At 36.1% G+C, this 24,059-nt stretch overlaps 1 protein-coding gene across 2 annotated transcripts in view; it reads left to right on the top strand.

Annotated features, from left to right (window-relative positions):
- LOC144476833 (uncharacterized) overlaps positions 1-24,059 on the top strand; it is a 215,012-nt gene that overhangs the window by 169,451 nt on the left and 21,502 nt on the right. The window lies entirely within an intron of this gene.

Raw genomic sequence — 24,059 nt, 5'->3', positions numbered from 1 at the left:
GTCGACTTTTCGCACGCTGTCCTACAAAATTCATTACTGCGTACACACATTACCATATTTCCAGGCTGCGTTCGATATTTGCACACGATTTCGCGATAAACCATTTTGCAAACAAATTTCGTTGTTCTTTTTTATTTCGCTAAAATAATATTGCTACAACATACTAGCGTTCTTTACAACTCCTTATCTAATAGTTTTTTGTAAAAAATATCTTGTTACTTCTCAAAGAATCCTCTCAGGTTGTATTGATTATGTCAATCAAATATGTTAATTATGTGCACCCTGAAACTTGTGAATTGTCGTCTTAAACATTTTGTCTGCGTTATGAACAATTTTAGATCGATTTCAACGAAACGCTTTGCATAAATACGATTACGTATTAGTTCGTTCGGAAGATCGCGATCTCTAAACTTTTGACATTTTCGTGTGAAGGTGTCTCTGCCTAGGTATCGTCATCGACAGTATGTCTATAAATGTGCCGCATGCAACATCAGAGATTAATGACGCCAGTTTCTGATTGGCAGCTGCTTCCGCGAATTCTCCTTCAGAGGCAGAGACGGCATACGTGTGCGTTTGATTGGGGACATGTATCAATGACGTACGTGTTCGTTCATGATTATCAAGCAAATGTGTCGAATAAAAATATTATAATTCTACTTGTTAATATATCGACAGGGCTTTGAACAACTGGAGCAACTAAACACTGTTTCCAAATTTTTAGACAACTTTACATATTTCCTTTTTATTGCAAAGACTGTTGGTTAGGGTTAAAGAACGATTCATTCTTCCCAATTTATCCGTTTTTATTCTTAGTAAACCTATTATGTAAAAATACATAACCTATCGTAAAACTTAGCAGATTTAAAAAATCATTTCCATGATTTAAAAAATCAGTGATTCAAGTGGAATAACATTTTTTGATATTGAGTACAACACATACAATAATTAAGTTTGAAAATTTGTCGAGTACGTGTGTGCTCGCCTATTGTTCGCCGTTTCCGGCACCAATATAAATCCAGTAAATATTCATGATGGCTCAGTATTGTCTGTACACCATTAATCCTACCGTACCCCAATAAATTACATTAAACAAATTTCTGGTAAACCAATCAGCCTATTCACGAACAAGTAATGGAACTGGAAGAAATTGTATAGCATGTAAGATAAATTCGGTCACAGTGTAACATGAGTAACATAATTGTCACTGTATGAGGTACAATGTAAAATTCAGAGAGAAATGCTTAAAATATTCCGATCTCGTGATAAATCTATTCAAACCGACCGAGGATCGCGAGTTCTACAGGGGAAAGGAAAACCGTGTCAGAACACCGCTTCGAATTTTAAGCAAACGAAAAAGTTCACGAAAGTTGGCCGCACAATCCTAATTGACAAATGAGACCTCCAGCGACAACTCCCCTATTGACTGTAAAACGACATTTTCGGAATTCAAATTGTTCAACTAACTGAGAAGAAAGACAGAATCCTGATTCGTATTCTAACGCATTCTGAAGGGGCGAAAAGGGTGAAAAATAACGCGGAGAAAGTTGCGACGACGTCCCTTCCTGGCATCTTGTAATTTATCGTGCAACTTCAGCTTCGTTCCGCGACTTTCGGTATCAAACGAAATATTATCGTGGAATGTTGATTGAGACTTTTAATTAGAACAACAATCGTTCGCAGTTTTTAAAAAATTCAATTTGGAAGAAATATTGGATTTTTAATTTTGATATATTGATTATTATGAGATTTTTCTATAATATTGGAAATATTGACTAATTGAGATTGTTTGAATTTTAATTGAATAAACAACAGCATAAATTCTTTACTTTTTCCAAATTACAAAACTTTTGTGTATAATCTAGTTTCTAGGAAAAGTATCTGCGAAATTGATAAATATTTTCCAAATTGAAAAGTATTTCTCAAACTTAAATATCTTTTGTATTTCATACAAGTTAAAAATTTAATAAAAAGTGCAGTTTTATATTAAAAACTACAAAAGTCATTTATCATTTATCAAACACAATGTAATGGATTATAATTTTTTGAACAGTGCTGCTATTATAAACTACATTCACGCGAACTGTTATCAAAACTTGCATAATTCGTATCAAAGAAATAATTTAACTTATTTAACAACGTATAAGAAATTGATTAACTCAAATGTTCACTCTCGACCTTGAAATTTAATCAGATCGTGTTAAGCAACATCGTAGTCTGATTAATAACGCGATGCACTAATATGTAGAAAAGCGGCTCCAAATAGCCACAAATCGTTATAGCCTGTTCCACGATAATGCCGAATCCAATATCGCTATCGCGACTAGACCATTATTAGAATGGGAAATCCCCTCACACCCAGCTTGTGTACCAGATACAGCCCCATTTGATTTTCATTTATTCGGATCGATATAATGCAGCTTGATCAGTACATTGCTAATGCCGAGACAATTTGAAAATGGGTCGACAATTTCACTGCCTTCAAGCATACATTGTTCCTTCGAATTTAAATTCCATAAATCCTAATGCAATACGATAGAATTTTACTTTTAGTCTTGGACCGTGCCGGGGAACTTGATTCTGTTAAAATTATTTTAATATATAATTATTACAAAATATATATTGTATATTATTATTATCTTATTATATTATTCTGTATTACAATTTGATATATGTATTTAAATAAAAATATTTTACAATGAACACTATTTAAAATGTATACTTATGTATTCATTATCTTGTTTATTTTAAAAATAATATATGTATACATCTATTTATTAGTAGCGAAAATAAGGAATATATTAAAGTATAGAATTAAAATTATTCGACATATGAAAATTTCAGTATGTCTACTTGACTGCATAAGTAGTACTTATGTAAATCTCATGTTTGCATAGCTTGCATGTAAATATCTTGGCCATAAGTGACGTCACGTAGACTTTCATCTCTGCTTCAGAGAAATTATTTGAAGCCACGTTCATAGGTGGTATACACCAGGATCGTACTTCCTGTCGTATTTTGTACAGTGGTGAGTGAACACTATAGCTCATTAACGCCGTGAGAACGAGAGCGCTGACGAGTTGTCAGAAATATCGCGTTTCCGTTTTCCCGCAAACAACGGCGCGGCGCCGCGAGATACGTAGTTAGACCGTTGCCGCGAAGCGATTCAAACTGTCCGAATTTAGACACCGGCTGAACGCTCGAGGTAAGCTTTAATACTTTCGCCATCGAATCCCATTTTCCTTTCATAACAATTCCGCACCTACCATTGAGGGTGCCACGAGCATAACGAATGGCTCGTAAATTCCCAGTAAAATACAGGATAAGAGGAAATAGTTGACCGTCCAAAAGCGACAGGTGATATTATCTCGGCGCGGTGGTCTTTTCTCTTCGTTAGCATTTGAATCCGAAATCCTCTCGGAGCTGTCTCCAGGCCAAGGCTACGCCATTAGTTGGAACCAGGAACAGTTTGTATGACTCGATCTATTTTTCTTGAGCAGAGAAGCTGACGCGGTCCCCGGGACCCTTCTTTTCTTTAGATCTCATTCTTCTTTTCGCGGCACGTATTCACAACTTCCGTCTACTTATTATGACTGACACGTTTCCGTGGGAAAACGAGCTTTTGTAGAGGAAAACGATTTCTCGTGAAAGCTTCTCCTTTGAGAGAGACCTTCTCATCTATTTTGGCTGATCGTTGGTATAGCGAGTACCTCGAGACCTTATTGTGATTAACATAATACTGTCTGGGAACAGAACAAGTGCGATATACCAATTCTTTATTCAGGCCCCAGCGTCATTAGATCTTCGTTGCAGCCATAGTTGAACACCTATCCAGCAAATGTTCGATTTAATGGTTATTTAAAAAAAAAAGTTTCATTATTTCGAAGTTTCAATGAAACACAAAAATAATTACTTATTGTTTATATAAACCTAGCAGCCGAAAAAATATTTTACAGAATTAAAGTATTTCATTCAATAACGTTATAATTGAAAAGTCAAGTGGTACGTATTAATAACTCTATCTAAGACTCTAAGAAAATAATTTCGTTAGCCATAATACTAATAAAGGGAAATTAATATTTAGTACACAATAAAAGAAAAAGATGAAAACTAGTATTTATCACTTTGTTTTCACTTAAATATACAGTAGGCGAAAGAGGATCAAAGATTAGAGAATTAATCATCCAAGACAAACGTTTTCATTAAATATGAATCGCTCTAAAAAGTTTTAAAACAACTTGTAAAAATGCGATTTAGTTCCCGGGCATGTTGGAAACACCACGTGCTGCGTTCGCCTGTGGCTACCGTCGACAGGAATCCGTTACTTTGAGTTTCGCGACGTTTTAAGGCGGACAGCGGCGAAAAGTTGAACGGGAAAAATGAAGATAGCATCGCTCTACATGGTTTACTATGCCTCACGTCTTTCCCCGTACCACGAGCAGCCCGCGGGCTAGGCGCGTGGGTGTCAGATCGTACCCGAACTAGCTTTACTAGTTCGCGGACATGTCTGTCCTAGATGAATATGACAGTCGCTGCTGGCTGGGATCACGGATTTTTCGAAAAGTCATGACCCTACGGGATGCTCCACCCCCTACGTCAATTGCTCGCTCAAAACAATTGCTGCATCTCCAGAAACATTAACACAGCAATTTTCGTAAAGATTTGAATAATAATCTTGAGAAAATTTTATTGATCTGAAAACTGTGGCTTCAGTAATTAACTATGAAAGACGGTGGAGCAACTTTGAAGATAAGGACACTTTAACTTAATATTCTATATATTTGACCAGTTTAAGAAACTTATTAATCGCAAAATTTTTCCTCCATTTGTTTCAATAGATTTTGGAAGCTTATTCTCACGTACTCGGTTATTATAATTTTGTTCCATTAATTTACTAAACCTGATTTAAACACATTCGTTGACTCGGATTTTCTACCTTTAATAGTAATATTTTTAATTATTTATTTCCTACCTCCCTCTCTGCCGACTTTATTCCTCATCCGGTAATCAATGTCGGCACCTCATTCCTCCCCCTTAAATTTATAATTATATTCCGCTCTTTATGATTTCTCATTTTTAAGCTCAGAGAAATAGGAACGTACACGGACAGTGCTAATAAGTGTAGAAAACATAAAGAATGCGAAGAGCAAAATAAATTTGGACGCTGAACATTTGCATGAAAGAAGGAGCGTTCTTCACAAAGGGGCAGAATTCTTTCGTTTCATTATATGTTTACAATTTAAAGTATGACTATACGTGTTCAATTATATCAGCAGGATAGGAAAGAATATATCGTGATTTTTCTGTAGCAATGAACACCTGCCTTCGCTTATTGTTAATTAAATACAGTTTTGATGATACCGCTATTTTACAGATTGGCGATTGCCGCATGAAAAGTTTTGCAATTCATACGGCTGCTTGTATTCCAATGAATGGTTTCGTCGCATTTACATTTCACGTGTGTGTACATGCTTCCCCGGAGCATGTATTACGGTACAGTGGAAAGCTACGAGCATAGTGCAACGCAATCTGATTGGCGATTTCATTTCAAACTTCAATTGTCACCGACTCGGCTCCTATCACGTAAAAGGGAGAAGAGCGTTCGTCTATCCTAAAATGGAACAATTTTTAATCCTACGTAATTGGCATTTTCGGGATTACGTGCGGTTTTCGGGAAATTAAAAAGTGTCTGTATTAATTACAAGATAGCCGAGTAACGTAGATATTTCTGTTTCGTTTCCTAATCATTTTAGTGAATTGAAAAGAATATTACAGTTTCGCGTACCTCGATTGTTAATTTATGAATGTACTTTTATTAACTTTGTTTGTAACTTTTTGTTCCATTATCTTGGTTTTGTATTCAACAATTTTTAATTAAATTCTGTGTGTTACTTGTTCACCTTCCTGAAGAGTTGACGAATTTACGAACGTATTTTTACTAACTTTATTTATAATTTATATATTTTGTATTAATTTTTTAGTTAACTTCATATAGTTACGAATATAAGAGGAGTATACCATTAACTTTTATCTACTGGCTAACCCTTTTATATGTACTTAAAATTCATTCTCCTTTCGCATGCGTCGTATTATGCAATTTTTTTTAAGTTTTTAATATATAATGTATTAAAAAAGAAATGCACTGTCTTAAGAAGCAGTATTATATAGGTAAAACTACACAGATCCGTAAGATTCGGTGACATCGTTGCCATAGACAATGCACCAATGAGGACAGAAGAACGACAGGCAATTTTACGTTAACATTGTTTCCGTTCTCGTAGTGCTTTATCGAGCCGTAACGGGCTTATCAAACTTCCCGCGATTGCGACCGTGTAAACCGGAAACCACCGACCGCGTTTCAAACTTCGCGAAAATCTGAAAATTTCGGTCTTTTTCTTCGCATCGGGAGAGTTGAATGCGTTTCACCCGACTGCCTCGCTTTTGCCGTTCGCGTACACATAGACGGGCTCGCGTATACCGTTGAATAGCAGTCGCCTGGCTCGCTATATTTCTTTCCCCGCTTTTCTAGTTTTTCCCTATTTTCGCCGTTGCTCTCTTGCCACGACGAAAATGTACAACGCCCGAGGATGCGCAATAATCGTTCGCAGGGCTACATAAAATTTCCTTCCGGCGCGCGCGCGCGCGTTCGACGCTACCCTGGGAATAACAAAGTGGTCAGTAAATCCGACTTTTCATAACCGAGCTACGGCTGGCTCCGCGGTGTTAACTTCTTATTTGCATTTTTACACCATACTTCTTTCGACGCTGCATTTTTTCAACCCCGTTTCCGCCGATTCCCGCGGAATGAACGCGTGCCGCCGCCTTCCGTTTTGATTCCCGCGGTATCGTCCGCTTATGAGCACTCACTGGAACTTCGTTTATGCGAACACGTTCACAGAGAGCACTTTGTGTAACTGGAACGTTTACGGAATGGTAGTTCAACGATTAAACCCATTACATACGAGTTTTCATTGAAATAATCATTTTATTCAATAAGTTGAAGTATGTATTAGATTTAGCATAGAAATTCGAACGTTTGATTACAATTAGATTGTGGATTTTTATCGAAAATATAAATTGCCTGTAGCAAATGCAATTTAAAGAAGCTATATATATATTTAGCTATGATTTGAAATATAAAATATTTATAAATTGAGATTTAAAAACAATTTTGTAAAATGTTAAATTCTTTTATTACGTATTAGGGGTATAGATTTTTTTCCTTTTTGAATAACATTAATGCAAAAACTCAGAAAAGCAAGACATTAACGTATATTAATTAAAATAAAATACTGTAAGCGAAATTGCTTAATTACGTTCAAAAATCGTGTAAACAATTTTAAATGATTTGAAGTAATTTTAAATGCTTTTAAATAATTTAAACACTGTAATTGAACTATGTTTGATCCCGGGAGTATAATGAATCACTCAATGACTGTATTTATCGCATCGGTTGCATCTGTACGTTTCATTTGAATGCAACGATTTATATAATCAGGCTTTCGCTAAAATTTCGTTTACATATAATGTAGTTCCCATAAACAAAGCTCACATGAACGGAGTTCTGCCGTTATTCACACCTCGTACTGTAATTTGCTGCGGCCCCGATTAATTCCCCGTTTCAGATATAAAATGAACTGTTTGATCGAAAACAGTACTCAATCATCCAAAATTGGAAATATCTACTAAAGTAAATAATAAACAATTTCTTAAGAATGAAAGCTAAATTTCAATGTATCTTTTATCGATATGAATTTTAATATGAAACAAATTTAATTTTATTTATGTCTGCGATCTACAAAGATGGGTTACTGTGTCTCAATAATTATAAACAATAAAAATTTAATATTTAATATACTCTAATAAATTATATTCTCTGTTAAAAACATGTAATACCACATTAAGTTGTTTAAAAATTCATATTAGAGATGACTGCTTTAATTAAATTTCGTACTTATATTTCTTCTCTTTAAAAATACGACAGAGATAATTTAAAATTTGAGGTTATGTAGGCCAAACCTCGAGGGAAAAGTAGGTTCACTTAGTCTGCATAGTAAATAAACTACTAAAATTGAAACTGAAAATAACTGAAATAAATAATCACTACTTTATTTTTCGTTTTATCCTTAACATGTTTTATCAATACGATTAACATGTTATCTTAGCTATGATTTGATTGCTTAGTTTTTCCTTAAGTAATTCTATAAATCGTTCAAATAATCTCGCGAATTTGGTGCCCAGATAATGAAATCATTTTATCAGTATGTTAAGAATTTCCGTCTGTTACGTCTTTAATTTTGACAAATGAATAATGAATTGAGTTTAAACGAGAAAAATTAGCGCATCTTATTCGGTAATGATGATGTGAATTACGCTTGAAAATAAACTAAAGACCCAGTAGTTAGCTTCACCACAGTGGCTGTCTCCGCTACCCTACACGATTCGAACAACCGAGGCACGGTTAATTAAACACTCGAGTGTATTAGAATAATTCCAGGTTACGAGTGCCAGGATTGCGTGACATCGGCGTATACCGGATATCACCTTGAGTAATCCAAAGGCCATCAAAATCGAGTCCCATAACCCAAGGGTTGTCGTTATTGAGTACCCATTGAGTACCGTGACCCGAGGGTTGTCGGTATCGACTCGGATGTCCGCGAGGTCACCTGTATCAGCACGCATGATCCGGCGGTTGTTATCCTACGGTGACACAATTGTTATCAGTGGCACCGGTCTCTGTATCAGCGTACACGATCCCCCGTTCGTGTCGCATAGCTATACCTGTATCACGGCTTGGTTAATGCTTTTAACACTCTCCGCGCTGTCGATAAATTCTTTTCAAATGTCCACGAGCATGTGTACACACCAGACACATTCGTAATTCTCTCGAATACGGTTTCTTCTCGCGCACCAAACCAGGCAAAATTGGAACGAGCAGCGACATTGCATGGATATTATACGGGAATGATAATAATAATGGTACTTATTCGGTGTAATATAATAATTTATCTCGAAGAGTATTTCGTGCGGAACGCGATCTTCTAAAATTCGCGTCGCGGAAAATCGGAGTTGAGGAGAAACGGCGAGGTTGCACTATTTTTCGAAGCAAATGCATTTAGAGATTAGCTGAGAACACCTATTGGATAATTGGTATTTGAGATTTCACTGCAGATCGCCGCTGTGATTGCATTCGTACGCGGCACAATGCCAGGATTTGTTTACTATTGCTATTCAGGATACGTTATTGTGTTAGCCAGTTTCTATCGACTGGGCGACCTTATGCAACATGCTAACGAACTGTAGACCGATATCATTTTTCTACGGTGATTTTGCGAGAGACTGGAAACGAAAGTTATGTCGTAAGTAGTTTAAATTTTGCGATATCTGTTATTGCAAATTTTATACGTATTTTGCAAAACTTCTGTTCTTAATTTAAACATATAATTGTAGACTTCATATTACACACAGCATCCCATTTTAATAAATTATATCCGTTATCTCTAGAATTATTCATTATTTGAGAATATATCCCATACGAAACTCTTTCTATTTATGTGGAAAACTATTACTTTTCAAGATATTTTAATTTAATATTTTTTATTAAAACAAAGGCTTTGGATTCTTACTTATCTCGCGTGCAAGTTAATTTCATTTAATAAACGCAAGCAGAGATATTATTGCAAACTACACTTACAAAAATCGTTCCACTAAAAATGGATTTTAAAAATTTTGATAATCTGTTAATAATATGAACGTTACTAGTTACAAATCAAAAATACAACGTCATGTAACTAGATAACGTTTCAACATGAAACATTTCCCTTGCAAATGTAACCGTTCACAGATAATGCTGGTTCAAAATGAAATGCTTGCTCCAATTTTCTCGAACGCGATCTCGTCATTTTTCTTTTCTGTTTCAACAAGACGCATTGACCTCATTCCTACCATAATTCGTAGCCCGGCTCTACCGACGAATTTCCATGGAACCAAACACCCCTACTGTTCGCTGCGTTCGCAAATTGCCACGGAAACAATAAGAGCACGAAGAATATCCACGAAAAGTGCGTGGGTCGATTGATTGTACGTTTCGGCCGACGTTGGCCAGGATTCGAGAATCCTGCAGTAATCATGGAGAATGCACGGTCCCCTGCGCCCGTTCCTTTATCATCTTCGTCAATTCTGAATTAGCGTGACCCGCGGATGCGCGCCGGTCGACGCGAGAACCTTGGTAGATTAGGGGCTTTTTTTTCACCGGCCGCGTTATCGATCATCGGACTGGATCGACACGGGACGCTGGAGCTCCCGATGAAACCGAGATTTCAATGGGATCGCGGAAAAATATGAAACAGTCGCGGGATATCGCGGGTCGAATAGACATCGTCGATCCCTGATGGATTCCGATCGGAAATATAAAAGCACGAATGCAGCATTAGGGAAACCTTCGAGAGGAAGGAATTATTGTCTGGAAATGAATACGACGAGAAATCCCGATCGCCGTTCTGATTAGCCGGATATACTTCGTGCGCCTTTGATTTTCTTCGTCGATAAAACGCTTGTAACCTTTACCTCGATGTACGATGGATTTTATTAGAATAGTCGATCCTTCGATTTCATGCAGAATATGCATTATTGATCTTCTGCTTTCTCGTCGTAACACTCGACACATCTTCTAAAATTGTTTATTTCGACTTACTGAGCTAAAAGATGTGTGTTTATAAAAAATTTGGTCAATGACATCTTTTAGGTGTAAAAAACGACGAAGCCGATGGAAATAGATAGAAATACATTGTTATAATTTCTATTATACGTGATGGTTGCTTTTAGTATTAATCAGCAATTTTATTGACATTCATTTATTATTACTGTCGTAATAAGATATAATAAGTAGATTGTAGATCTCTAGGAACGTCATTTTAAAAAAGATACAATCAAAGAAATGTTCCCTACGTCGACTAAAGGATTGCCTAATCTAAAAAGGAAGGAGAAACATTTCTCTATACAGAAATAAACAAGATAAAAGAATTACATATTTCTATTCAAACGTAAACGAAATAAAAGGATGATAACTGTCTTGTGGCAGCTATTTCCGGCGCTAGCCAACATATGGATACTTTCCCGCAACTATCTGAACCATTCCGATTCGTATATATGCCGTCCTTGACCGTTCTTAACCCATTTGCATCATCCGGAAAAGTGAAAAATTGCTCTACACCGCTAATATTTACTTTTCCATTTTTTAGCACAATACCACATTATATTTGTAAATAGATAAAATGAAACAAACTTTTGTATTCAAAAAGAAGATAAAATAGCTAAATTTTTGGTGTTTAAAAAGGAAGAAGATTAAATAACTAAATTTTTGGTATTCTAAAAAGAAGAAGATAAAATAAAAGAATTAAATTTTTGAGTTAAGAAAAGCCAAAATCGAAAGAATAAAATAATTTAATACATCTTATTAAATAAATATAAAGCTAGCTAAACCCGAAAATAAACCGAAGACATAGCAGTTGCTGATTCGACAGTAACCACCTGTCCATTGTAGCAGTGATTCATTAACGGTAAGCTGACGATGCGCATTTTAGTGAGTCGTTGCTGAAAGCGGTATCGCATGTGCCGCATTCGACGACCGGGTACTTTATACATTTTAATTCGCTGGCTGCGCAGCAGAGGCTCCGGTGTTTCCGGCGGCACTCTAATTGCGACCGAGCCATGAAACGGATTAGACCCACGAAAAAGGAATTGCGGTAACCGGAAGCATTATTAATGGGCCACTGTCCTGAAATCCGAACCGATCTTCCAGAGCCTCCACAGCTAACCCTATTGAACTGAAACAGAGCAGGAATTCGATCCGCCGATCACTGTAGTGCCACTCGTTCCATTAATTATGCTGCGAGCGACGTTTTTCAATGTTTGACGACTGTGCCAAAATCGATGGGACACGCGATTCAGCCGCGGTGAACGAGTGTTCGTCGTTTCAATGACACTGTTCGCCTCACTTTTACGACCTCCTTCAATTTCGACTAAATAAACGCTCCCGGCGGTTACGTTCCTGTCGATTGCTTCCGCAACCCGAATCGAACTAAGTAGAAATACCGAGTTCAGGGGCCGTCGAGCTCGCTCAACTTTCTTGAAAGCGTACCCCAAGCGCAGCTCCTCGAAAAAGACAGTTCAGCGATCGGATCGAACCTCGTGACAGAATTAATTGATACTTTCGTTGCCACTGGTTACACGTGGCCTAGTATTATTAATCCCTTTATTATGCAGCCAGAGCGAAAGGTATCCAAACACTGAATTTTCGATTTCTGACGAATTGTCGATATTTGAAATGTAAGAGAGAGTCATACTATAATTAATCTGGACGCAATTTTAACCACTTAGGCACGGCTGAATTTTAAGAGAATAAAGAGTTTTTATAACTAAATTACCATTTTTCTTAATATGCATATCTCTTAGTATAGCTATATACATATACATATATTTCTCTTAGTATATTCTATATACACACTTTCTCTTTAATCGTGTACTTTAATAACTAATAATACAATTAAATAAAGCAGGAAACATCCGCTAAAATCACTATAATAACGCGTCGTGCCTAAGAGGTTAAAGCTAATGGTTGTAAGTTTCTATGAGATTATGTCACAGGTCAACAATTTGTTAAATGCTTTAAATACTCTTTAAACTGATTGTAGATTAATTAGATATCAGTTTAAGTTTAATTATAATGTGTTAAGGAGTAAGTTGGCTTTTGGAGAAATTTTGGGTCGGTTTTGTGCGAGTAATAAAGTGACTCACTTTTTTAGTAAAATAGAGTGCCAGGTTAACAAGGATGAACATTTCCAGCATGTTTTGCTTCGCAATTACGTTGATAATACAACAATTAGCTTTTTCAAAACTACATAGTATCCAGTTAACGAGAATAAACATTAACGGTTTAACAATGCAGCAAAATATATCGAAGACGTTAATTCTTGTTAGCTTGACACTCAATGATTTCTAAAAAATAACGCATAAAACAAATAAGTGAGCAATCACATAACAGGAGAAAACGAAAGCTGGCGAATAAAGTATTAGACATAACTATTAGGTAATTATTATGGAACCGACCTATTAATAATTCCTTTTTTACCTCTAATTTCTGTAAAATAACGAATGAGAATTTGCAGAAAGATTTCCAGTTAAATTATGAAGTTTGGATATGTTTCCGGGCTTAAACCAAACACCCGCATAGAAAGCGCAGCTGCAACTTCATGTAATTATCCTGTCGCTGTGGAAATTCTGTCCTATCAAATATTACAACCTGTCGGCAAACTTTTGCGAAGTTGCAACTGAAAATGAAGCTTGCCCGAATTTATAGAGCCCCGCCACTTTATTTAACCATGTGAAAAGAGTATAATAAACGAACGGCGTGTCCTCGAATCATACGAGATATTCGACTGCATCAAATATCCCAGCGATTCTGTGTCGAAGCTGTATAAATGACGCGCCGGATTTATTTCAAACTCTGCGCACGGTTATCGATACGTTATCGTTTGATGCCGCGCGATTTTGTGAAACGTTTTCCTGCCGGATATCCCGAACTGAAACGCGCTTGTTAGCTAGCGAAATTATATGGCGAGACGGCACGACAGAAATTGCTCAGGTATTTATTCAAGCGCGCATGAACAATGCAGGTGTTAATTTAGAGGTGAGCCTTCCTAATTAGGGTTGGAGGTCGCCGCAACGCGCAACCGAAAGTCATGATATTTCCCAAGCGTAGTTTTCGTAAGCAGAGAGTTCGGCCAGTTTTATTACACGGTAATTGCTTCGTTTTCTTCTTCTTTTTTTTTATGATGGGAGCTCCGTTGTTGGAATATTAGTTCCGAAATTAATTAAAGCGGATCATCCACTATATAATCCATTTTTATTTATTACGGTAACCGAGCCTTCGCGCAGTCGCGCTACGTCTTCCAACAAAATTGGACAATCATTTTATCTGCCTGAAATATTTTCGTTATTTACGCTAACATGGACAAATTGTGTATATAAAATTTGCATAGTCCAGAGAGAAACGAGCTGAAAATTTCAACACGAAGTTAACCGAGATAACAAACTCAAGTTTCACGTTAACGTCGCATAGACTTATTATATTTTCTTTGGAAATACGCCAAGAATGAAATTAATTTTTTAATCGGCGCTAATAGATCGTTTAGTTAATGAGAGAACGATGCCAAAGCGGATGAACAATATCACTTTATCGTATTTGCGATATTTTTCTCGACTCTTTCGCGACGTGGAAATTGAATTTAAATATTTATACTTACAGGTAAAATGGAGAGGATAGACCGGAAACCGAAAATTGGAGAATTAAATTGTTGATAAATATAGTTCTGCTTGCATTGGCGTCTGTCAAATCCTGTGGAGCTGTCTCGTAATTTTTTAACTGAAAATCAAGAGAACGTAATATTCCGAAACATTTTCGTTCTTGGAATTTCATCAAACTTATACAACTGAAATAGTCTCGCGATAAAATAAATGCAAAATTAATCAATAAGCTATTCTAATCATCTATATTTTGTTCGTGGACTTTCTATAAAAATTATACAATTTTGCCACCTAAGTTAATTCTCTAGCAATAATAGCAAGCAAGATATTCGAAAAATGTCTGGAAAATAATTCTGTTCTTTCACAAGGAAATGACAGGCGATTTTTCAGTGTTTAAGGTAAATATTATTTAATAAGAAGTCCTGTTTTTTAACGGCAAAATACGTAACCGAGTGCTTTTGTGATATATGTATCAAATTAAATTACTTTCGAACAAATCAGCATTTTCGCCCTCAACTTCGAGAGGGGGTTGAAAAAGATACGTGCATATCGAGATATTAGTCTATTTTCCGCAAAAATATTGTATCAACTCTGGAAAACAGGCAGATGACCGTCCACAGTTCGACAAAAGATACCAACATAGAGAACGCATCTCCGAATGATTTGACTCGGCAGAGACGTTTTTCCGTCGCATGCGAACGCTGGAAAAATGCAGGCCTCGCATGAATAAAAGATCGATGGAAATGCAACGTTGAGTCGCGATTCTTTTAGCATGCGTTCGGACTCCGAACGTAGCGAGAGCGCCGATCAATTAACATTAGCATCGTGTAACGCTGAATCAATACCGTGCGCCGCATAATTAAAAATGACGGCGTTCATCACTCCGGCCCTTTGACCTCGTCCCGTTCAAATTATAATAGTTTCCGCGGGGACGCTGAACGCTGCGGACGAAACGTTGCGTTGAGGGAAGAATTCTTTCAAAAACAAGAAAGACAAGCTCCCTTTTATGCTATGTTCTCTATTGTTAACCGCGACGGTATGGCAGCCTCCCATCGAGACCATTTTCGTAATACTGTTTCATCTCTCGCTTGCACGGGTACTCTAACTTTATCATTATTATTGCGAACTCGCGAGGTGTTCGTTTCAAAGCTTGAAATGTAAATATCTCGAAAACAATGCATTTTTGAGAAAAATATTAAATGCAAAGGTTACTCTCCATTTCAAGAGGGAGCTAAAACTATTTCATTTGTTTGTCAAATCTTCATCGCTTTGAAGATTGTTTGGAAGGTAACTTTATTTAATTTATGAAAATCTCACTTCCAGCACGGTACTTTAATGCAATAAGCACCGGAAAATGTGAAATGTACAAAATAAAAATATTAAAAATCTTCATCGCGAATCTGGCAAGGGGTTAAGCAGCACGACTTGCTGGTATCACCCGATTCCCTAAACGTACCTAGAAAATCATTGTCAGCACTATCTAGGCCAGTTCTCGATACCGATTTCACGTTAATATATGTTTTACGAGATATGGTTCACGGTGTTCTTGTACTTGCCGGCCCATTATACCAGCGCATTATCTGGTTGCGGCCTGTGACCCATGACCCGCAAGTTATCTCGTTACCGGTTGTGTGCTCAAGTTCCGTGTGTACCGTAATAAAGTTCAGTTCGTAGTTTGACCGGGGTCGTTCACCAAGTTCATAAAACCGTGTGCGTCACGCTTAAATCGACATACCAGCGCTTTCTAATCACTGCTACCAGAAATGCTCGGCAAATTTTACGATTGCCCGTTTAACTGGTACACCGCATGGAAGGGAATTATTATTACATTTTCATCTGTGCGCGATGCACGTGCTCGGATACCGTGCAATACGATGCACTGCACTTTTATTTATGAGAAACGCGCGACACAAAATGGAATAGGGTAGTGGAGCTAGTTATTGCGAGCTGACCAATTGCTACAGCTTTTTTATTCCATTTCCTATTTCGTTCATTTTTCTTTCCCTTACAAAAATTTGATTCTTTTATTTCCTTGATTTATAAATAGAAAAAGTTCTTTTACTTAGACTATTTCTAAATGAAAAATTCAATGTTTAATCTGATAATTATACAGTTAATTGTGCTCGTGTTACTTACAACATATTTTTGAAAGAATTAAAAAATAATGATCTTGTTAGGGGCAATGTTTCTGAATGTCGTCGATTTATGGAAGAAACAAGCTATAAGTTTCCCTTTACTTTTAGAACACACTGTGTATGGAACATGGTTAAAGCAAAATTGTTAGCGAAACCGAACTTCGCTGTCTCCATACGGTCGGCATCACTCGATTTAACAGAATGCGCCGTCTGGTAGATTGTACAATTTGGCGAGGCACCGCTCACGAGAACGGGAACGAATCGATTCGATGAAGCCGCGCAATAAACGCGAGTCAGAAGGAACGCCGCTAACCCCTCGTTTAAATAGTTGTATTAATTGATTGCCCATTGGGAAATTGTTTTCAAATCTACGCTCAAAGTTATCGGGATATTCCGATTCGTTTATAGTTCCTTCCGCTCGATGCTGCTTATCGCTACTCACGCTGAATGTCTTTTGATTGCGTTCGATTTAAATGTTTATATGTGATACGTTAATAGAAAAACGCAAGATAAAAATGCGTTTCCAAGAAAATAAAATTTCGAAATAAATTACCAAATAAAATTTTCAGATTGGTTAAGTTGACCGAAAAGTTCGCGCGTCTTTTAAATAGTAAATATAAAGAATTATTTGTATGAAGAAATATCTTTATTTAATTATGTATTGGCCGTTGTTACGCACGGTCTTTCGCATCTTTTACATAGTGATTTTTAAAATAATTAATGCTTCAATTTCTGCCTTTGCTAATTAAATCACCGAAATCTTTGGATACGATTCCAAGTGAAAGCATTACCTGTCAAACTGCTATCTTCTTTAGACAAACAAACTTAAATTAATTGCATTTCGGAAAGCCAAACTTCAAGTATATCCGAGAACCACGCGAACGTTCCGGCAAACCCAATATTTAAACAAATACATGCAGACGTTTACAGAAATACAGTGGAACGAATTACATCAACTCGAGGGAATCGAATAACGCCATCGCTACGGTCGGCTTTGTAATGGCCGTTCGCTTTGCCGCAGACCAGGACTTAACAATAAACAATTAGACTCTTACCAAAGAGTATAACACTGGCAAAGATGATAACGTTATCGAGCTAATAGAAATTGCATGTAAATTTCGCGTTATCTTGATACAGGACTATGTAGGATGTTCCTTGTTATCAAAGGGTTGCTCGTTTCTGGAATCTGTACACTTGTAATGGCTGACAGTAACGCTCAATAAAGGCAGTTCCTCGATAAAGGAGCCGAGGTATACTTGGTGGTAACGATATAGTGATGCAGTAAACCGCGTGGAATCCACAAAAGAAGGGTTGGGTCTAGCGATCAACAAAGAGTAACATGACAGCGTAATCTAAGAATGCGATGCTCTGTTCTGTGCAAAACGATCACTTACTAAATTACCTCCCTAATTCAAGGAATACATCCCAGATAGACGTATAGAAATTACTGCAACATTTCCATGAATATAATTTAGTGACAATAGTTTTCACTGAATAATGTTCTTTGATAAAAGACTCAAGTTATTTATGAAGAAAACATTATAATAACCATACTGTATAACCCTGTACAGGATTAATTAGCAACGCATCTAAGTGTTTAATACATTTATGGTATACAACTAAATTAAGGAACGATATGTCTAAAAATTGAACACTGTATACATATTTATAAAATGAGACTACTTTCTTTGCTGTACACCTTCCGATGGAATCTTCTTATGACATTGTTATTGGCATTGTTCGAAATAGTTATACGAGGGGAAGGAAGAGTTCAAACAAGAATTGCCCTTATGCCAATCTTCAGCGAATGTGACAGAAAAAGGAGAAGACTAACAGGAATAAAATGGAAGAGCCGACGAAGGAGACACAAACAGTACTGCGTCGGAAAACTCAGAAAGTGGTGAAAACCGTAACGAGAAAAAGTGCAGGGGCTCGTAACAAAGTTCGTTGCTAAACGTACACCAAGGGTAGCGAGGACCGCGTGACCCTTGGAAAAAATATGAAAAGCAGGGAATATTAAACAGAAGGTTGTGGAAAGCCAAGAACATGAAAAGACTCGCGGACGATGTTGGGAAACTGCGAAGATATAATTCATGGTGCTGACCTAATTGTCTAGCGTTGTACAAAAATCGATCGAACTGTTGGTAACATTGGAGAAGAATAGCACGGACCTATTGTAATCTTGCTGTATCGTTTAAAGCCGAAACATAGCACTAATAGATTAATACTGCAGTGTTATTTTTAATATACGCAGCAAGAAATTTATCTGACTTTACCTAAGTTTCATTTAACACTAGCATGCTTAACAGGGAAAGTCAATAAACTTTCGCGGAATTTTAAACATGTATTTTTATTCCAATAACGTTCTTTTATCATTTCGTAAACGTTATTAAACGCTCTTTTATATTTCAGTTTTAAATATAAAATTATTATTTTTAATTATTATATTAACTTTTTATATATAAATATAAACGTCCCGAAACAGCATACCTTAAACTTTAAACCTTCTAATCTCTAGGGTCGAACCAACCATATTTTCCTCGAGATTTTCTTCTTGAAAGGAAATTGGTACTTCTACCTTTTAATTACAGTATGTTACTTTCCTCTTAAAAACGTTTTATAAACACTCCAATAAGCATTTCCATTTAATCAGCTGGCTGTGCTTCCGTTATGACGAATATACTTGTTATTCGAAAAAATCTGCTATTAAAAGTGCAATTTTGGTGAAAACATGTTCGTAAACTTAAAAACATTTTGAATATTTGCATATCGAAACTTCGAGTCTTGAAATAAAAAGACATACATAATTATTATGAAATTAGCAACAGCTAACAGGTTAGTACAGGCTGTATAAATGCAGCTTCCTACGACGTTTTAATTAACCGGTCGCTCATTTATTGCTGCGAAATCTACAATGCGCAAGAAACATTTGTGTGCAACATAATCACTAATTGATTCTGAAATATTTGTTGCTGATTCTGAAATATTTATTGCGTAAAACTGTGCGAACAACTCGAATTACTATAATATTATCGAAGAATAACTCGAGCGAACGACGAACCGAAAATTCCACAGTTACTGGAAACCATTATTACAGGACTCGTGCCGCCATAACTTCCCGTTGGGTAAAACCATAATGAATGTTGTTCCTTCGAAGATACTTGATAATTAGGTCCTCAAATTCATAGAGTTGAGCAAACATATTCAAAGAACCGGCTCGAAGTTTATGCGACGAAGTTTATTATACTTAGAACGCGGGAAGTTTTATCAAACGCGAGGAATAGAATTTCAGGGAAGAAACGAATCAAATTGTTTGTCTTCGCTACGGATTCCTGTGGTTTCGTTTTAATTGAGTTCTCCCCTGTGGTTTGAATGTTACTTGTTGGATGTTAGATACCCAGGGAGGAAGTTAGTTTGGCATTCTGTTCTTGCGTTGCATTAAATGCGACATTCATACGGTGGAAATTATTTATGCCTTATTCTGTGTATGTTGGAGACGTTTGTGCTGGCTTGAAATTCTGTGCGAACATTTATTTGTACGACAAGTACGCACGCCTGTCTCAAATTGTTTCCCGTGGAAACATTTATTTACCCAACAGGTATTTATACTTGCTTAAAATGAGACATGTTGCGAATAGAATTTCACTTGTCAGTTGTTATTACACATTTTTATACTTGTTCTCACATTTTAAGGAAATAATTTGCATACAATTATTCACTATACATTTATTATCTTACACTTTAAGACTGATCAAAATATACAATGTTATAAATTTATTAAAAATAGTCTGCATTAGTTAAAATACTTCTATCCTAAATTTCTTAGTTCATTTGAAAATAATGCAACCGTGTTATTAAATCTTTTAAACGTTCCTACTATTTTATATCTAATCTAGCTAATTTGTACATAAATACATTAAATATTAAATTAATCTTCTTACTACTCATTCTTTATCCCATTATTATTATTATTATATGATTAAATAGTAATATTAATATTTTACAATTAATAACATAAAATTTGGTGTATAATGGTCCTGATATTTTCATCGTTTCGTCTATGAAGTTCTCAACGAAGGTATCAAAAATATCGTAGTTCAATTATGACGACAACAATGTTCCTGTGCCCACGTATGCAATAATGCATGTTTCATGTCACGATTAACCAACGAGAGACTTCGGTAGGAATTGCGTAACTTGTATAGCCGGTGGAAGCTATTTGCTCAGCACGCCGAAAGGTGGTTTAAATTGGATCATTTTAGCTTCGGCAGGTTTAGGGAGCCTAGGATGTCGGTGGTTCATGGCTATCAAGAGTTACAGAAGTCTTGGGGGATTTCTGATGGCCCGAGAGTTTTGGAGGGGTTGGAGCACGGTAGTTTATGGTTTCAAGTAAGCTCTTACACCGTTTGGAATCTTAACGAAATCGAGTGTTAAAGAATCTGCTTCGAGAAATAATGAAACATCGAAAATAATCGAAATTCGTTCCGTACATTGTTAGCGAGAAACAGGTAGACTGCATAGCTTTGTGAAAGTTTTGTATTTCATCAATTATTCCGCGCAGATCCGAAGTAAAGATATTACATTAATTATAAAATTCTGGACAGAGAACGTACGATAATAATATAATTAAATGTTGTTCATTTACATGCTACCGAAGTCTAATTATGACAAAGACAGAATCCGAGTAATAAAACTCATCAAGATCCACAAGTATTTACTCATTTTATTTACACTTTTCATCATTTTTATCGTAATTAGACTGCGGATATTATGCACAATTAATTTTTTCTATTTTTTACGAATTTGAAGTTGTTGTTATGGTACATAGATTGACATATTTAATGTCGTTTCATCTACGTTCGCTCTACGTTTAAACTACGTTTGATCTACTTGCACGAAATCCTAGTAGCAATATGTGATTCAATCAAAGTTTCAATATAAAATAAATTAAGTTACTGTACCCTTTAGCATTAACACTCGAATAATTTTTTTGACATAGATATGACTGCATACATTTAAAATCATTTACAATTTTATCAACATCTTTTTAAGGTTTTATTTTCCTACAAACCTTACTAAACACGTAAAACTTTTAATTAGTTGTCATATACTAGAGAATAAAATGATACATAAATGTTGGAATTCATAGCTATACTTGTACGTTATTATGAACTTTTATAATAATGTCTGAGCTGAAATCGTAAACTTATTATTGCTATTAGTATTCCCAACGAAAATGTCACTCTATTTTGTCACTCTTTTTTGTGTTTATTTCATCGTGATGAGTACAGTTTCAAACAATAATAGCGCATAAAATTATAATTGTTCGCGTAAAATTTCCGGCTAAAAATTAAAAATAGTAGAATACCGCTGAATATAAAAATTCACAGAAACAAGAAATGGAACGGGGGAAACGCATCAACAGATTCCACTGCAATTTATGAAACACGAGAAACATGAAATTTGATATTACGAAAAAAAAATAAAACTACAAATGTCTCTTGTACCTGTAAAAAATATGTTTGTGGAAAACATTTAATAGAGAGATCCCCTATCTGTCAAACATGTGACGTATAATAATTTTTATTTCGATTTGAATAACAAATGAATTACTGAAGAAAATATAATTGTCTGAAATTCTAGAGTCATCACTCTAAAAAAACGTATATACCTGAAGCGCAGCAGATGAATATTTTCAAATTATTACGTAAAAGTTATTTTGTGTTTTATTGTGTTTTATTATCCGTGCTAAATTGTCTATCATCTGCAATAAACCGGGACAGAATATCACGTTTACTTAAAAACCGGTGATACCACCGCGTTCGGTAGAAATGGGTACGGTTTATCGATTATCCGAATTCAAAATTGACAGTTCAATTCTTTTTATATAAAATGATAGATCGAGATTAAGGTCTTTCTAGGATTTCATCCTTATCACTTGGAATAATGAAAAATCTAAAAATAATAAAGATTGAAAAAATTCCAGCTCGGTTAATAGAGATTCTACTGTATATTATAAAATGTCGCTAGGCTTACTGTTAAGCGCGTGGATCTGGCCATACTATTTAATGAAAGCCAACGATACGTCACACTGGCCAGCGTGAACAAGCGAATGTCACGTGAAAGAACGATTCTCTTCAATAAAAGAAATTCTTTATCCGGATAAAGTCCAACAGGGTAACAAGATAAAAGCTCTTGTTACACGTCGGATTGAATTTTTCACTCCGAAGTCCATCCTGTAGACGGATTCAATTAGTCGCGTATCCCCTGTTCCCGTCACTACTTCGGAATCTTCCTCGAGCAACAGCTTCGAAGCGCATGATAATGCATTTCGGAGTGCGATCGATCCGGTGAATCGCAATTACGTCTGTAACCGCAGGAAAATAATGCTAGCCGCGGCGGTTTCTTGCCGTGGAAGCTCGTCGCAACCTCTGTGTCCCGTCTCCGGGGCTTTTTGTTCGTTACGTGCCCCGCGGGAATTTCGAAGCAGTTATTTTATGTAAAGCAGAAAAATTACGTGACAGACTACAGATTAGCGGGGTTCGTGACGAAAATTAGTTCAAAGCCCGTTCAAATTGGGCAGGTTCGATAAACCTTTGAAATAAGAATTGAACTGTCGCGCGACCCACTCGACCAACCCCGTTCTCCTCCTTGGGGGTTAATCTTGTTTGGTTATTATTATTACTTTTATATAGCGGGCGATAAGCGCAATTACTTTTTCGTTTACGTCCACGCGTGGACAATAATTTTATTTCGTCGACGTTCTTTTCCACTCTTGCTATTCTTTTATGCATTTATGAAAAAGATATTAGGGGCTAAAATACGAAACAACGGAAAAAACGAAGAATTTACGACTGTTGTTATACCATTCTCGACTCACTAAAATTATTAACAGCGGGAACACGTTTTTATTGGACCTCTGTTTCCTTTTAATTGACTCAGACAATTTATATTTGGCATTAAAATCTACGGTCTAATTATTACATTATCGTTGTAAATCGACTGCGGATTTACATGCAAAATAAAGATTGCTTATGTCATCTGCAAGAAATACAAATCTAAATAGCAAGTTCAACCTTTTTTTCACCTTCTTCGATTTTCAAAATATATAAAATACATTTTAATTCTCGTTAAAAGCTCAATTAAAAAAGTTAAATGAGAGTCTCTTATTTCTTTTGCTGTCATTCCAAGTAATAGCTAAATTTAAAACCATATTTTAATCATTGTCTAGTAGATTAGTTTTCTAGTCTACTTGTACCATCTAAAAATATACATACCACACAATTCAGTTTTAAACAAAATATTGCGGTTCAAAAGTTACGCGAATAATTCTGCCCGTTACTGTAGTTGTATCGGTAAATCCGAGTCGCGAGACGCTACGTCTCGCGAAAGGCTGATTATATCTACGAAATCATTTTAACTACTCGCAAAATGCATTTCAGACGGAGATAAGAAATTCAGTGACGTGATTAAAGCCACGGAAACAGAAAATAAAGCGGGGTCATAAACTTTCGAATTACTCTATGGCTACGTATTATCTGATCATTTCGGTACTTTGCAACCAGCGCTCATTACCGAATGCTTTAATCATTTAAATTACGTGTCGCCCTCTAGATAACAATC

Source organism: Augochlora pura, chromosome 11, assembly GCF_028453695.1.
Source record: "Augochlora pura isolate Apur16 chromosome 11, APUR_v2.2.1, whole genome shotgun sequence".
Classification (NCBI taxonomy): domain Eukaryota; kingdom Metazoa; phylum Arthropoda; class Insecta; order Hymenoptera; family Halictidae; genus Augochlora; species Augochlora pura.
The sequence above is the reverse complement of the archived record's forward strand: the minus strand, read 5'-3'. Positions and strand labels throughout refer to the sequence as shown.